Source organism: Myxocyprinus asiaticus, chromosome 10 (genome assembly GCF_019703515.2).
Source record: "Myxocyprinus asiaticus isolate MX2 ecotype Aquarium Trade chromosome 10, UBuf_Myxa_2, whole genome shotgun sequence".
Lineage (NCBI taxonomy): Eukaryota > Metazoa > Chordata > Actinopteri > Cypriniformes > Catostomidae > Myxocyprinus > Myxocyprinus asiaticus.
The window spans coordinates 39,957,373-39,971,754 of record NC_059353.1 but is presented as its reverse complement, the minus strand read 5'-3'; the positions used below and the strand labels follow the sequence as shown (position 1 = coordinate 39,971,754).

General features: G+C 35.5%; 1 long non-coding RNA gene across 1 annotated transcript; it reads right to left on the bottom strand.

Annotated features, from left to right (window-relative positions):
- Positions 1-2,417: 2,417 nt before the first annotated feature.
- LOC127446770 (uncharacterized) lies at positions 2,418-4,555 on the bottom strand. Its single transcript, XR_007898245.1, has 3 exons — positions 4,018-4,555; positions 3,682-3,866; positions 2,418-3,210 (listed from the first exon to the last, which is right to left on the bottom strand). It is a non-coding gene; the product is annotated as an uncharacterized LOC127446770 (long non-coding RNA).
- Between the last annotated feature and the right edge of the window lie 9,827 nt (positions 4,556-14,382).

Sequence of the window (14,382 nt, the reverse complement as noted above, 5' to 3'; positions counted from 1 at the left end):
ATTTATCCAACTGTTTCAAATCTTCAGTTAAGGCTTTGACAAGTATTGATCGACTTTTCTTGTTAATGTTTAACTGGTTAAAAGTAGGGGTGTGGGTGACTAGTCGACTACACGCTACAGCTGCTGCTAGTCGGCATTGGAAATAATAGTCGACCAGTCTGTTAATATTGAATTCCCATAAAACATTTTATTTACACATTTACGTTTTGCGTTATATTGCTTTTATCATTACTTAAAAAATAATTATTAACACAACTATTTAATAAGAGTTTATCTGGAGCAGATTATTTCATTGCACATCAGGTCTAGCTTCTCTCTTTCATTCGCAGAACAATGTCCTGACAAGCAAAGTATGGTATGTTATTTATGCTTCGTTCTTCATTATTATTCAGCCATAATTTAGGCCTAAATCATTTTCCAGTCGTAGTCTTTGTTTAGCACTTGGCAAAACATAATGTGCAGGTTAACAAAGATTTAAAAACTGAAATCACAGACGACTGTGAAGCGCAAGTCTGGAGAAACAGGTGTTATTTACTCATTCTCAGCGTTGAGAAACGTAGGCAACATGTGTTACGTTATTGTGTAAATAACTAAAGTACCTAATTATGATACAGATTTATTTTGTATGGAAAGTAGTGCGTAGTTACTTATGAATTCAAAAGTGCCGTTGTCTCAGTGGCTGCGTGCACGCCAGCTCTCTCAGACACACAAACGCGCGCACCCAGAGAGCAAGAGAGAGAGATGATCAAATGCCTACCTCGTAAAAATGAAAATTGATGTGCTAGGTTTAAATTTAGTTCTTGCTTGTGTTATAATGTGCAATGATCAAATGCAAAGACAGCACGTCACAATAAACCCTATTTTTCTGCAGGATTTCGTATCATATTTGGATATTGGAATAATAAATTAAGTATTTTAAATGAATCGCATGTACACACACTGTTTATTTTTTTTACTGTTTTCTAGGGGTTTCTTAAGTTTAGACTAGCTAACCGACTATTTTGTCGGTTACAAAATTTCAGTTTAAACGTCAGTGAAATTAGTCCTTGCGCACACCCCTAGTTAACAGAGGAATTGCATTGGCTTACTTATAACAAACATCAACTGTAAATAGATCTAGTTTCAACAGTAGCTTCTAAATTACGTACTCATGTACTGTGTAATTAAGTTTGAGTTATGTATGCTAAATGCATTTGACGTAATATGATTTGGGAGTTTTGTGCACTTGCAAAAATGCCAAAATTTGTTTTGTTCATATTAAAAGTAAACATTGCAAGTAGTTATGAAACTGAAAATTGAAACATTTTGCCAATGAAAGTTGACCCTTCCCAAAATGTTTCTTTCAATATTCTGTTTATTTCACAGGTTTGAGGATGGTTTACAAACCCTTGGTCTACTTGATGAAATCAGGAGTCACCCCCATGTTTTTAAAGACCTGTTCATTAATGCTGAAAAGCCACTTCATGCAAAGGATTTGTCAACCTTGTTTGAAGTGTGTTTCTCACCAACTGGAAGCAATAGATGGCACCAAGAGAACCAGACTATCTGCTTCTGGAGAGATTGTCTTATTGACGTTGAAGGTATGTATTTTCTTATTAGAAATGAACTTGTCTATCTGGGAAAGTACTTCATACTTTATACAAACTGTGCCTCATGCACACTTTGTTTTGATAATTTTTCAAAGCGGGTTCTTGTGTTTGCAGAGAGAGAATGTAGTCCTCTGACATTGGAGATGATACTCGAATTTGCATCAGGATCATCAACTGTGCCTCCGCTGGGGTTTTCTCAACGTCCACAAATTCAATTTCTGCATGACAATTCAAACCACAGAAGAATATATCCTGAGGCAAATACTTGTCTTATAATACTAAAGCTCCCAGTTCACTACAGCTATGATAGCTTTAAAGCATGCATGACTGATGGGATACTGCAGGCTCCAACTTTTGGAGTTACCTGAGAGTGAGACTTGTTACTCATTTTTGATGTAGGATAAAAGGATAGTTCTGTGTTGTAGATTAATTCAATCTAATATGCCAACTCAGTTTGTGGTATCTTAATAGATTTCTTCTGAGGTCATCTAGACCTACTGCTAATCCATTTGCTGTTCTGCTGGCATTCTCTACAGCAGTTAATTTCATTTAAAAAATAAAAATAAAAAAAAATAAAAAACGAAAAGAAAAAAAAACAGTAAGCTTAATTGAGTTTTAAATAAACTGAAGAACTACAATGTTTTTGGGATATTACTTTTTATTTGAATAAATGTTTCAAAATGCATATTGATTACTTTTCTGTATATGTTTATTTCTAACAATGACAATTTAATGATTCATGAAAAAATAACATACAGGTAATAACTGTACTATTAACAAGAAGAATTGTACTGCATACTTAAATACTATAGGTGATTGAATGGCCTAGTTGTGTAATTGCACATTGTTCAGCTACTGTTGATGAAGTCTGGTAATAACTCTGCAGCTGGTCAAATATTTTTCCTTGAAGTCAGTAATTCCTACCAGGGCATCTTTAAGTATTTGCAGTTCTCCATGATTCAAGTTAACGTGTGGTTGCCTAACAACTACAGCTCTGTCAAGGTCATCCTGATTAACCTCCAGATGAGTTATGGATGAGTTCATATCGCCCTAGCATGGTCTCCATTTCTTCATTGTACGGGTCTTGGCTGAAAACATTGTTGATGGCCGTTGTGTCATGTTGACGGCTAGCCACCATACCTTCCATTCATATCTGGTTAGGGGTACAGTTCCTCTCAGTTCGTAGTCTGTGATTGTTCCATGCTGTTTTGAAAGTGTCCAGTCTTTCCTGAATAACTGGGAGGTAAACTTGTTGTACACAATATCTGTGTATGTCATTGTCAGGATCCAGAATTTGCTCTTCCTCAAAGTAATAAAACAGGTGGTAGAAGTATTGAATAACCTGGGTAAAAACATCCCTCCAGAGCCTCTCAATATGCTGGTTGTGTACTGATCTTCCTGTGATATGACTCCTCCGTTCATCCCCATAGATCAAATTCATAAGCAGAGTAACCAAAGTGTTTTCACCACCACTGTCAGACCTCTGGAAGGAAATCCATACTGAAAAGTTGCTCTGACAAAACCGGCCAACACTGTCAAAGCAGTGTTGTCGAGGTTTGCTCTCAGGTAAGTGATGACCCGTGAGTGTCCATCTATCCCTCCGTGTGTCACTATTCCCCATCTGTGTAAATTAAATGGAAATTAGAAACGAGGACTCAGTTTTGCAAAAATTTCCTTAACTGTAACATAACGAAAGCTACAAACTCAATTATAAAAACCTCAAACTATTAAGACATCTAATCAGCCTTAAATGGGTAATGCCCAGTCCAAAAAAAAAAACAAAAAAATAATTGTTAGCTTGAATTAAAAGTCTAAAGCAAAGAACTTTAAGAATATAATGTTTTTTTAAGTGCCATACATAAGAGCACATAAAAGGTAAAAGTTAGATTTTTAAGTTTTTGGGAGGAAATAAACTTGTGAAAGTGTAAAAAAAAAAAAAAAAAAATATATATATATATATATATATATATATATATATATATATATATATATATATATATATATATATATATATATATATATATTCGTCTAGATTATCCCCTAATCGTCTAGAATGGGTTTCGGTGTGCAAGCAAAACTTTTAAGCCCTTACCTAATAAGACGCATGTGCCCATCGATGTGCCAAAGACTGTTTGGAAACGGGACAAAATATGTCCATCTTGCAACAGCATAGCTCCACCGTTGAGCTGCTGCTGCTGGGATAATGTTACTAAGTGCATTACGCACACGTTGCCTCTGCACATGTATCCCTTCAGCTGACAGGTATCCTTGCATCATCTGTTGCAAAATAGAAACTTGTGAAAACAGAAAACATTGCACAGCTTACGCTTGTCATTGACTACTTCATAAAATCTATGTGCAAGCCTATAAAGAGTGTGGGCAACATTTACTGTTCTGACATTTAAATAATGTAGATGTCTAAACATACCTCATAACCTGATTTTGGATACTGTTCATGAAGCTTCGTACATGTTGCTCAAGATCATCATCATCAATTTGGGTAAATCGATCCCTCATTCTTATTCCTAGGACGTGCAGTTTGTGATAAAGGTATGATGTTGAGCATCCAAGCATTTTTGCCATGATCTTTTCTTTAAAGCCCTGCTTAAGCAACAGCTGTCACGTATTCCCTGTGTTTTTGCTTAGATTTTTATTTGAAATTCTTGTTTAGTTCCCCGTTCCTGTTTCCTGTTAATTTTGTAGTCCTTTTTAGTTTCTTTTCATGATTGGTTTTCCCCTGATTGTTTTCCCCAGGTGTTCCTTGTTTCCTTGTTTGCCCAATTGTATTTAAGCTCTTGTTTCCCCTGGTTTCTTGGTCAGTCCTTACATGTGTTGTCACGTTTTGTGCCTGGTTTCCCGTGTTTTGTTTCGTTTTGTTCTGAGTACTTTGTTTATCTTTGGTTTCCATTAAAAGCTGCATTTAGATCCTCATTCCTCACCAGCCTCCTCACATCAGCTGCAGTTGCTCTCTGGTCACATCTAAGCGTGATCTACCCCTTGAACCTAATGTACAATGTGCAATGAAATATAAACAGGATATTTCAGAGCCTGTGCAATACAGCTATGTGGAGTAACGTACTATATATGAATCTAGATGAAAGGTTTATTCACCAATATTGGTACATAGAACTAACATCATCTAGAAAACAAAATCTAACAGTGTCCTGCAGTGTGACATGGTACAGATATCTAACAGCATTTTAAACATTTTTATTAGTCTTGTATAATCATTATTATACATGCAGTTTTATGAGCACATATTAATCGAGAGACTACAGAAAATATTTATCCTAAATATATCACACTGTAGGACCATGTTATACTTTCCCTTATACATGCAAGATGTTAATCATTTTAAAAAATAAGGAGGGATCATAAAATTTTTATTTATTTTAGTACTACCCTGATGAAACCATTTCACATAGCAGACATTTACACAGCCTGTTCCACAAGACAAAATGACAACTGAATTTACACAAATGGTCCTGTTCAAAAGTTTACATTTTCTTGCTTCTTTATGTGTGTGTCTACCTGGATAATAAATGACTGTTTGTATGTTTTATGATAGTTGTGCATAAGTCCCTGTTTTGTCCTGAGTCGTGAAGCTGCTGTCTGATCTTCGGAAAAATCCTCCAGGTGCTGTACATTCTTTGGTTTTACAGGATCTTCTGCACATTTCAGCTCTTCCCAACAGTGGCTATATGATGTTGAGATGTCATACACAACTATTAGCTACAAAAGCTGCATTCCACCCATTGATGCTCATTGATCGTGCTCATGAATAATGAAGGAAACACACTAAGAACTAAAGGGATGTAAACTTTTGAACAGGATGATCAGAGTAAATTGTTATTTTTCTCTCTCTTTTTCCTTTTTTATATTATTATTATCTTCCTCATACAGTCACCATTGGCCACATATTAATATAAATTTACCTTTAAAATATCATTATAAAGGGTGGACATATTAAATTTTTATCTATAAAAAAGTGTTACTTGTCAACTACCCTTATACAACCAAGGTGTGAATTACACAATACCTTCAATGGAGGTCAGAGTGTGGTGGGAGGGGTGTTATATGATTGTGATTTTGTGATTTTATTGTATTTATTTTTATACTTTACAAGGTTGTATGTTAACATCTGCACATGTAACATTATCACGTGTATAACATAGTCCATTTGTGACTAAAGTTTTCTTTCTTTCTTTCTTTCTTTTTTACCTCACTTCCATCAGGATATTTAAAATAAAAGATGAATTGCTAAGTTTTATTTCTTCATTATTATTAAGAAATATATTTATTTACACCCAACATTTTTAACACAGCTCTACATAACGCAAGGGTCTTTATTTTATTTATTTTAATAAAAAGCTACAGTTTTTGTTGTTTTTAGGGCCCAAGCACTGAAAGTGTGAAATTCTGTCAAGCTTGGTACAAATACGTACATATATAGTAGCCTACTGTGCAAGTATTAGGCATGTTAGAATCTCCTTTTTTATATATAAGATGGTTATTTCTATCTTTTGCTTTAGTGAGCCAGTAGAAAATATCAGTTTGCATTTCCAAAACATTCCTTTTGCCATTAATTGTAATATTCCAGTGAGTTTTTTGTATGCACACCAAATATTGATTTGATTTAGTTAATAGAAGTTTACTGATACATAAAATCTATTTATGACATTATTTTTGAAAACATCCTCACCTTGCAACATTTTTTCACAAGTGCCTAAAACTTTTCACAGCACAGTAGCTTTACAGGTTGATTTGGCGTCTTGGAGATGTTGCCACAGTTCTTCTGGATTTAGTCCGTCTCAGTTGTTTCTATCTCTTCAAACCCAAAGTAGAAAAATGGTACGCCTACTTACAGGGGACCTCACAGAATGTATGGTGTATGCACACTTATGAAACCATTTTACTGTGCGCATGCAGATTAGGAGAAATCGTTCAGTCCTACATATTCGTTAACATCGTTCATTTTTTACACCGCGTCTCGCTGTTTCTTCAGTGTCTCACGGAGGACTGGCACATTTTTAGACACTGTGTCAAGTTAATAAGAGCTTCAGGTTTCAAAAAGGCATGCCGAGACACCTGCATTCTGTTTCAGTCGTTGCACTGTGTCTAGATTTATTTATTTATTTATTTGTTTATTTTTATTATTGTATTATTTATTTTATCGCAGGTTTCACAAAGATTTAACGTTCTGAACAAGTTCAGGTTGCAAAGAGGGGACTGTTAGAATGTTTACCATTATTCCAGATTGTTCTACAACAAGCAAAGTTTCAGCGCTTGATAAACGGCAATGTTTTTTTTTTTTCTTTTTTTTTTCTTCTGCTCTAGTGTGCTGAGGGGCTGCCGTGCCTTGTATGTTTATTGTTACGATACGAATGTTGCCTACGATGCTTACATAAAATACAGCCTCAACATCAGAATATAAACTCCAGGTGAAAGTAAAGTAAATAAGACAGAAATATATTACCATTGTATACAACAAATCCTCAAAGTAATAATAATACTGTATCATATTATAATGACAAACTGGACAATAAATAATTGTTGGGTTATAATATTAATAAATAACAACTGAATTCTAAAATGTTACTGGGTGAAGTTGTAGGTTTTGCACACACACACACACACACACACACACACACACACACACACACACACACACACACACACACACACACACATACATGTTGGTGCAGCTATCATTATGAGGACTCTCCATAGACATAATGATTTTTATACTGTATGAACTACAGATTCTATCCCCTAACCCTACCCCTAAACCTAACCCTCACAAAAAACTTTTACATTTTCAATAGAACATACATAGTTTAGTATGTTTTTTAAGTGATTTAAATTATGGGGATACTAGAAATGTCCTCATAAACCACATTTATAGCATAATACCCTTGTAATTACCAGTTTGTAACCTAAAAAAAAGTCCTTGTAAACCACTTAAACCTGCCCACACACACACACACACACACACACACACACACACACACACACACATACACATGTTGGTGCAGCTATCATTATTAGGACTCTCCATAGACATAATGATTTTTATACTGTACAAGCTATAGATTATATCCCCTAACCGTACCCCTACCCCTAAACCTAACCCTCACAGAAAATGTTCTGCATTTTTACATTTTCAATAAAACATTGTTTAGTATGTTTTTTAAGTGATTTGAATTATGGGGACACTAGAAATGTCCTCATAAACCACATTTATAGCATAATACCCTTGTAATTACCAGTCTGTGACCTAAAAAAAAATAAATGTAGGTAAATATAATTTTCTTTTTTTATCACTGTATTGTGGAAAAACTGGAAAACATGTATTAATTATCTTTAACAAGATTTTTATTTAATTAAACATTTTGAATGTACTTGGCTACAATGGTTGATAGGATGAATTTAAAATTATGATTTAAAATACATTTTATGTAATTATTTAAGCAAACATTTTCGAAATGGGGCCCCAGCTTGTTCGGTTGCTTGGGGACTCAGAAATCATAAACCCGCCCCTGTTTCCACTCCTGTCATGTCAGATAGCCTACTAGCCCTAATGGTGGAGACTTACGGCAGGTTGAAATAATGTGGAAAAACTGAAATAAAATAACACATATAAAAATCAAATTACCAAGATTATATAATCAAGACATGTTGCCTTTAATTGATTTAAGTGAACATTTTGTAATTTATATTTATTTGGAGCATTGTGGAAGAGAATCTGCACTGATAACTTATATATTCCTATTAACCTTAATTCTTCTGTGTCTTGAAATATATCTGACTCATAAACCATATTTAATTTAAAAGCACACTCTTTGGAAGACCACATGTAATAAAATTACCATACAAGTTTTCCAATCAAGAAGGTGCAAGGTGAATCATGAAGGTGAATTGAATTATATAGTGCATTTATAGTGATTAAACATTAACCTTCAATACCAAAGAATATCAGAGTTTTCTTTTTGTTACAGTAATTCTGACAATATGTGAACACATTTCATATGTTTGCTAAATAAGCTTGTAGGTTACTGTACATATATTTCAGGCTAATATTTAACCACGACGCACAGGGCTTTTATGTAAATGTTTTAAATGTAGCCTACCTCAGGCGGGATTTGGTAAGGGAACTTCTGTTTAGCATCTAATGAATACGAGTTTTTACTAGTACAGGTGCATCTCAATAAATTAGAATGTCGTGGAAAAGTTCATTTATTTCAGTAATACAACTCAAATTGTGAAACTCATGTATTAAATAAATTCAATGCACACAGACTGAAGTAGTTTAAGTCTTTGGTTCTTTTAATTGTGATGATTTTGGCTCACATTTAACAAAAACCCACCAATTCACTATCTCAAAAAATTAGAATACATCATAAGACCAATAAAAAAAACATTTTTAGTGAATTGTTGGCCTTCTGGAAAGTATGTTCATTTACTGTATATGTACTCAATACTTGGTAGGGGCTCCTTTTGCTTTAATTACTGCCTCAATTCGGCGTGGCATGGAGGTGATCAGTCTGTGGCACTGCTGAGGTGGTATGGAAGCCCAGGTTTCTTTGACAGTGGCCTTCAGCTCATCTGCATTTTTTGGTTCTTGTTTCTCATTTTCCTCTTGACAATACCCCAAAGATTCTCTATGGGGTTCAGGTCTGGTGAGTTTGCTGGCCAGTCAAGCACACCAACACCATGGTCATTTAACCAACTTTTGGTGCTTTTGGCAGTGTGGGCAGGTGCCAAATCCTGCTGGAAAATGAAATCAGCATCTTTAAAAAGCTGGTCAGCAGAAGGAAGCATGAAGTGCTCCAAAATTTCTTGGTAAACGGGTGCAGTGACTTTGGTTTTCAAAAAACACAATGGACCAACACCAGCAGATGACATTGCACCCCAAATCATCACAGACTGTGGACACTTAACACTGGACTTCAAGCAACTTGTGCTATGAGCTTCTCCACCCTTCCTCCAGACTCTAGGACCTTGGTTTCCAAATGAAATACAAAACTTGCTCTCATCTGAAAAGAGGACTTTGGACCACTGGGCAACAGTCCAGTTCTTCTTCTCCTTAGCCCAGGTAAGACGCCTCTGACATTGTCTGTGGTTCAGGAGTGGCTTAACAAGAGGAATACGACAACTGTAGCCAAATTCCTTGACACGTCTGTGTGTGGTGGCTCTTGATGCCTTGACCCCAGCCTCAGTCCATTCCTTGTGAAGTTCACCCAAATTCTTGAATCGATTTTGCTTGACAATCATAAGGCTGCGGTTCTCTCGGTTGGTTGTGCATCTTTTTCTTCCACACTTTTTCCTTCCACTCAACTTTCTGTTAACATGCTTGGATACAGCACTCTGTGAACAGCCAGCTTCTTTGGCAATGAATGTTTGTGGCTTACCCTCCTTGTGAAGGGTGTCAATGATTGTCTTCTGGACAACTGTCAGATCAGCAGTCTTCCCCATGATTGTGTAGCCTAGTGAACCAAACTGAGAGACCATTTTGAAGGCTCAGGAAACCTTTGCAGGTGTTTTGAGTTGATAAGCTGATTGGCATGTCACCATATTCTAATTTTTTGAGATAGTGAATTGGTGGGTTTTTGTTAAATATGATCACAGTTCATCACAATTAAAAGAACCAAAGACTTAAACTACTTCAGTCTGTGTGCATTGAATTTATTTAATACACGAGTTTCACAATTTGAGTTGTATTACTGAAATAAATGAAATTTTCCACGACATTCTAATTTATTGAGATGCACCTGTAAACATACAATTGTAGAGCTCTCTAATTCAGTTGTTACTAGTAAGAATGCAATTGCAGAGCTCTATAATTGAATTAGAGAGCTCTCTAATCAGAATCAGAATCAGAATCAGCTTTATTGCCAAGTATGCTTACACATACAAGGAATTTGTGTTGGTGACAGGAGCTTCCAGTGTACAACAATACAAAAACAGCTGTAAGACATAGATAATAATATTTAAAAAAAAAAAAAAAATAGTTATACACATACGTACATACACACATAGACACACACATACATACATACAATTGTTCAATAATTCAATAATACAATAATTCAGTTGTTACTAGTAAGAATGCAATTGCAGAGCTCTACAATTGAATTAGAGAGTTCTCTAATTCAGTTGTTACTAGTAAGAATTTGAATTACAGAGCCCTACAATTAAATTCTTACTAGTAATAATTGAATTAGAAAGCTCTCTAAATCAATTGAAGAGCTCTGCAACTGCATTTTTACTAGTAACAACTGAATTAGTAGAGCTCTGCAATTGCATTCTTACTAGTAACAATTGAATTAGAAAGTTCTCTAATTGTACTTCTTACTAGTAACAATGCAGTTGTAGAGCTCTCTAATTGGACTTATTACTAGTAAGAACTGAATTGTAGAGCTGTCTAATTTATTTCTTACTAGTAAAAATGCAATTACGACGTATTAAAAGCGAATTGCGCTTGCCATACGCGAAGACATGGATCGGCTTCTTTCAGCTCGTTGTTGAAAACGCATTTTTGCATTATTTTGGGCATTTGTGCTGACTTACAGGAGGACACAGAGTGCATTACGTCATTGCCATGGTAACCAGATACATTTCAGCTGATTTGCTGAAGACTAGAATGAATGTGTCAAATCAATGTGCGACACAACAAAATTGATTTTCTTCTCTACAAACGATACCAGAAACAATAGCGAGAAGGACAATGAGGAGATTTAATTTAAGAAGAAAAAAATCAGTGACCCTACCAAAAACCGGCACAGTCCTGTGTAATAAACTGGGATGTCTGGCCACCCAATCTGTAATTAAATAATAAACTAAACATTTTGCTGTCCAAATTAACTTAAAAAAAAAAAAAAAAACTGGAAAAGAACATATTTTAAGCAGCTCGTCAATACGTTTAAATTAGAAAAACAATAAATAGGTGCTGTTTATCTGTTTTTCAGAGCTGCATTTTGCTTTAGCAATAAAAAAAAATTTCCCCCGACTATTTAAAAAGTTACAGTTAATTCATCAAGGACCAGTTTAAGTTGACAAAACTGCGTGGACCACAAGAGACTACAGATGCCTACATGTGTGGATATATTATGCCTAAAAAGACTTAAAAGCCCAATATTAACACAATTTTTCTGAATTTTTATTTTGATATGTTGTTTTAGTAAACTGTGAGAGACATGTGGGTGACTTGACTTAATGAAGTTCTGCGAGCACCGTTTTGGCTGCACAAATGCTGCATGCGATTTTACCAGTTGTCAGGTCCCGTGCCATGCAAAACTGCCTTGTAGTTTTTAGTACACTGGCTACATACCTGTCTTTATGTGTTTGTCGTGCCAGCCACCTCGGTAATCAATGTTAAACAGCAGTCTCTGTAGTAACATTCGAGCGTGCCGCTCTGCAGGTGTGTTTGCTCAACACGGTGAAACAAACTCTTGCTATGTCTAAGACATCAGGGGTGCTACAACTACTTGCAGACAGTGTGTCCATTTATTCCTGTTTCATTATTTTTATTTATTTATTTTGTTCATTGCAACACAAATCAAATGCCATGGACTCGGTTGGACTCTGAAAAAAATCCCGAGTCCCAAAGGCTCGAGTCCGAGTCAAGTCTGAGTAAAAATGCAAAGATGGTAGATTTCAGTGCCAGCCAAGCAAAAGCCATAGACATTAATAGGAATGCTAATGGACAGATTTCTCCAGATATTATAGACCTCCTTAATTTGCTCTTACTCTGAGAAATACCAAGACATTTAATGACATCATATGAATCCAATGGTGAACTGCAGAATGGAAAGAAGCAGCATGTCACAGCGGATCAAATCTCTAATGGAAGTCGGTTGGAGTGGAGCAGGTCCCCGCTATCAGAACAGACCTTTTTTTAAGCCTTGCCTCGGGGCCCTCTCTCTGAGATGATACGCCAGAGCAGAGGAGACACGTGGACCACATCCAGGAGAATACGCATAGAGTGTGGCACTGCAGTTTGACACATTCTGTGAGTGGAATTCTAAAGCACTGCCTTCAAGGTGTGACTGAGACTTCAGGGTTTCTGTCTAGAACCTCTTTGTGGTGGGAAATCTTTGATTGACATATTGTTGAAATACATTTTCCTCTGCTCTCTAGGATGACAAGCTTTAGCCGAAGACTCATTATGACGTGTTTAAAAGGTCTTAAATGGACATTTTGACCCAACATGAAAATTCTGTCATTATTTACTCACTCTAATATCACTTCAAAGTTGTATGACATTCTTTCTTCCATGAAACACAAAGGGGAACATTAAAAAAAATAAGTTCATACTGCACCATATTTGATGTGGGTACTGCAAATTGCAGTTGATCAATGATTTGATTTAAGAGTGAATAACATCTGAAATTTAAGTCACACAAAGCGATCATATGGCTTCAGAAGACTCCTGACTTTTCCACTGAAGAAAGAAAGTCATATGGCTTTAGAGTGACATTAGGGGGAGCAAATAATGATAGAATTTTCATTTTTGTATGGACTATACCTTTAAGTTGGTCTGTACAGTACAGTCTGCACAGTGTGTGTTTTTCTTCTGTACCTGTATGATTGTTGCTTTTCAGATTGTATGATATGACCAGTTGAGATCTTGTGTGAAAGCCATGGAAGACTGTACGACATCAACAGTCTTTTATGTCAGGTATGATGTGTGTCTTAGGACTTTGATCATGACTGAATATGGTGACTAGGTGAACAAAGTTGTTACGTTCTGACATCCTTGAATGACATCCTACAAATGTATACATTTACTAGCTTTGATTCGTCAGGCAGTATGTGCAGAACAGCCCCTGGACTGCTTGAGAGATAGTTTAAGTGAAAGAGAACTCAGAGGGGTATACAAAAAAAAAAAAAAAAAAACACTACTCTAGATGGGGGAAAAACTGTACTCTCCTTGTCTTTATACTGTACCTCCTCTCCTTTTCTCACACATTAACACAGACAAGTACAAATTGATGTGTAGTATAACCAGTACATTGCATGGCAAGGGAATATATTTGACATTTATTGTTCTTGCAATCAACATTTCGGTAACACTTACAATAAGGTACCATTTATTAACATTAGTTAACAACATTAGTTAACATGAACTGACACTGAACAATACTTTTACAGCATTAATTAAAAGTGGTTAATGTTCATTTTAACATATAGGCTAGTAATACATTTTTAAAATCAAATGTTGTATATGTTAACATTAGTTAATGCACTATGAACTAACAAATATGGAAATAAGCAATATTTTGCATTCTAAAGCCACTTTGTTTGTATTGCCTAATGAATTATGTACTTGTCTGCCTCAATAATGTGATGTATTGTAATTATCTGAATTATTATATTTGTTGTAGGCTATATTTTTTATAAATATTTAAATATAATTAATTATATTTATTTAATCATTACGTATTTAATTATTTTTATTTGAAAAAAATTTGTAAAAAAAAAAAAAATTGTAATCATTTGACAGTCATAGACATTAATACAGTATATAAACTGTATTAATGTCTATGACGTGTATGGCAGCGGGGGCGTGGTCAAGCATCCATCCGGAGAGAGAGAAAGCGGTAATGGTGCTTGCACCTGAGCTAGATTATGTTTAACACCTGTTTCTAATTCCAGTGAGCATGGGGAGAGCGGCATATAAGCAGCCACATCACCAGCAGAGAGAGAGAGAGAGTCTGGCACAAGGAAGGCCACAGTGCTCCTGAAGCTGTTGCGTTCATTCTGTTGTATTTGTTAAGCTGATGTGTTTAAG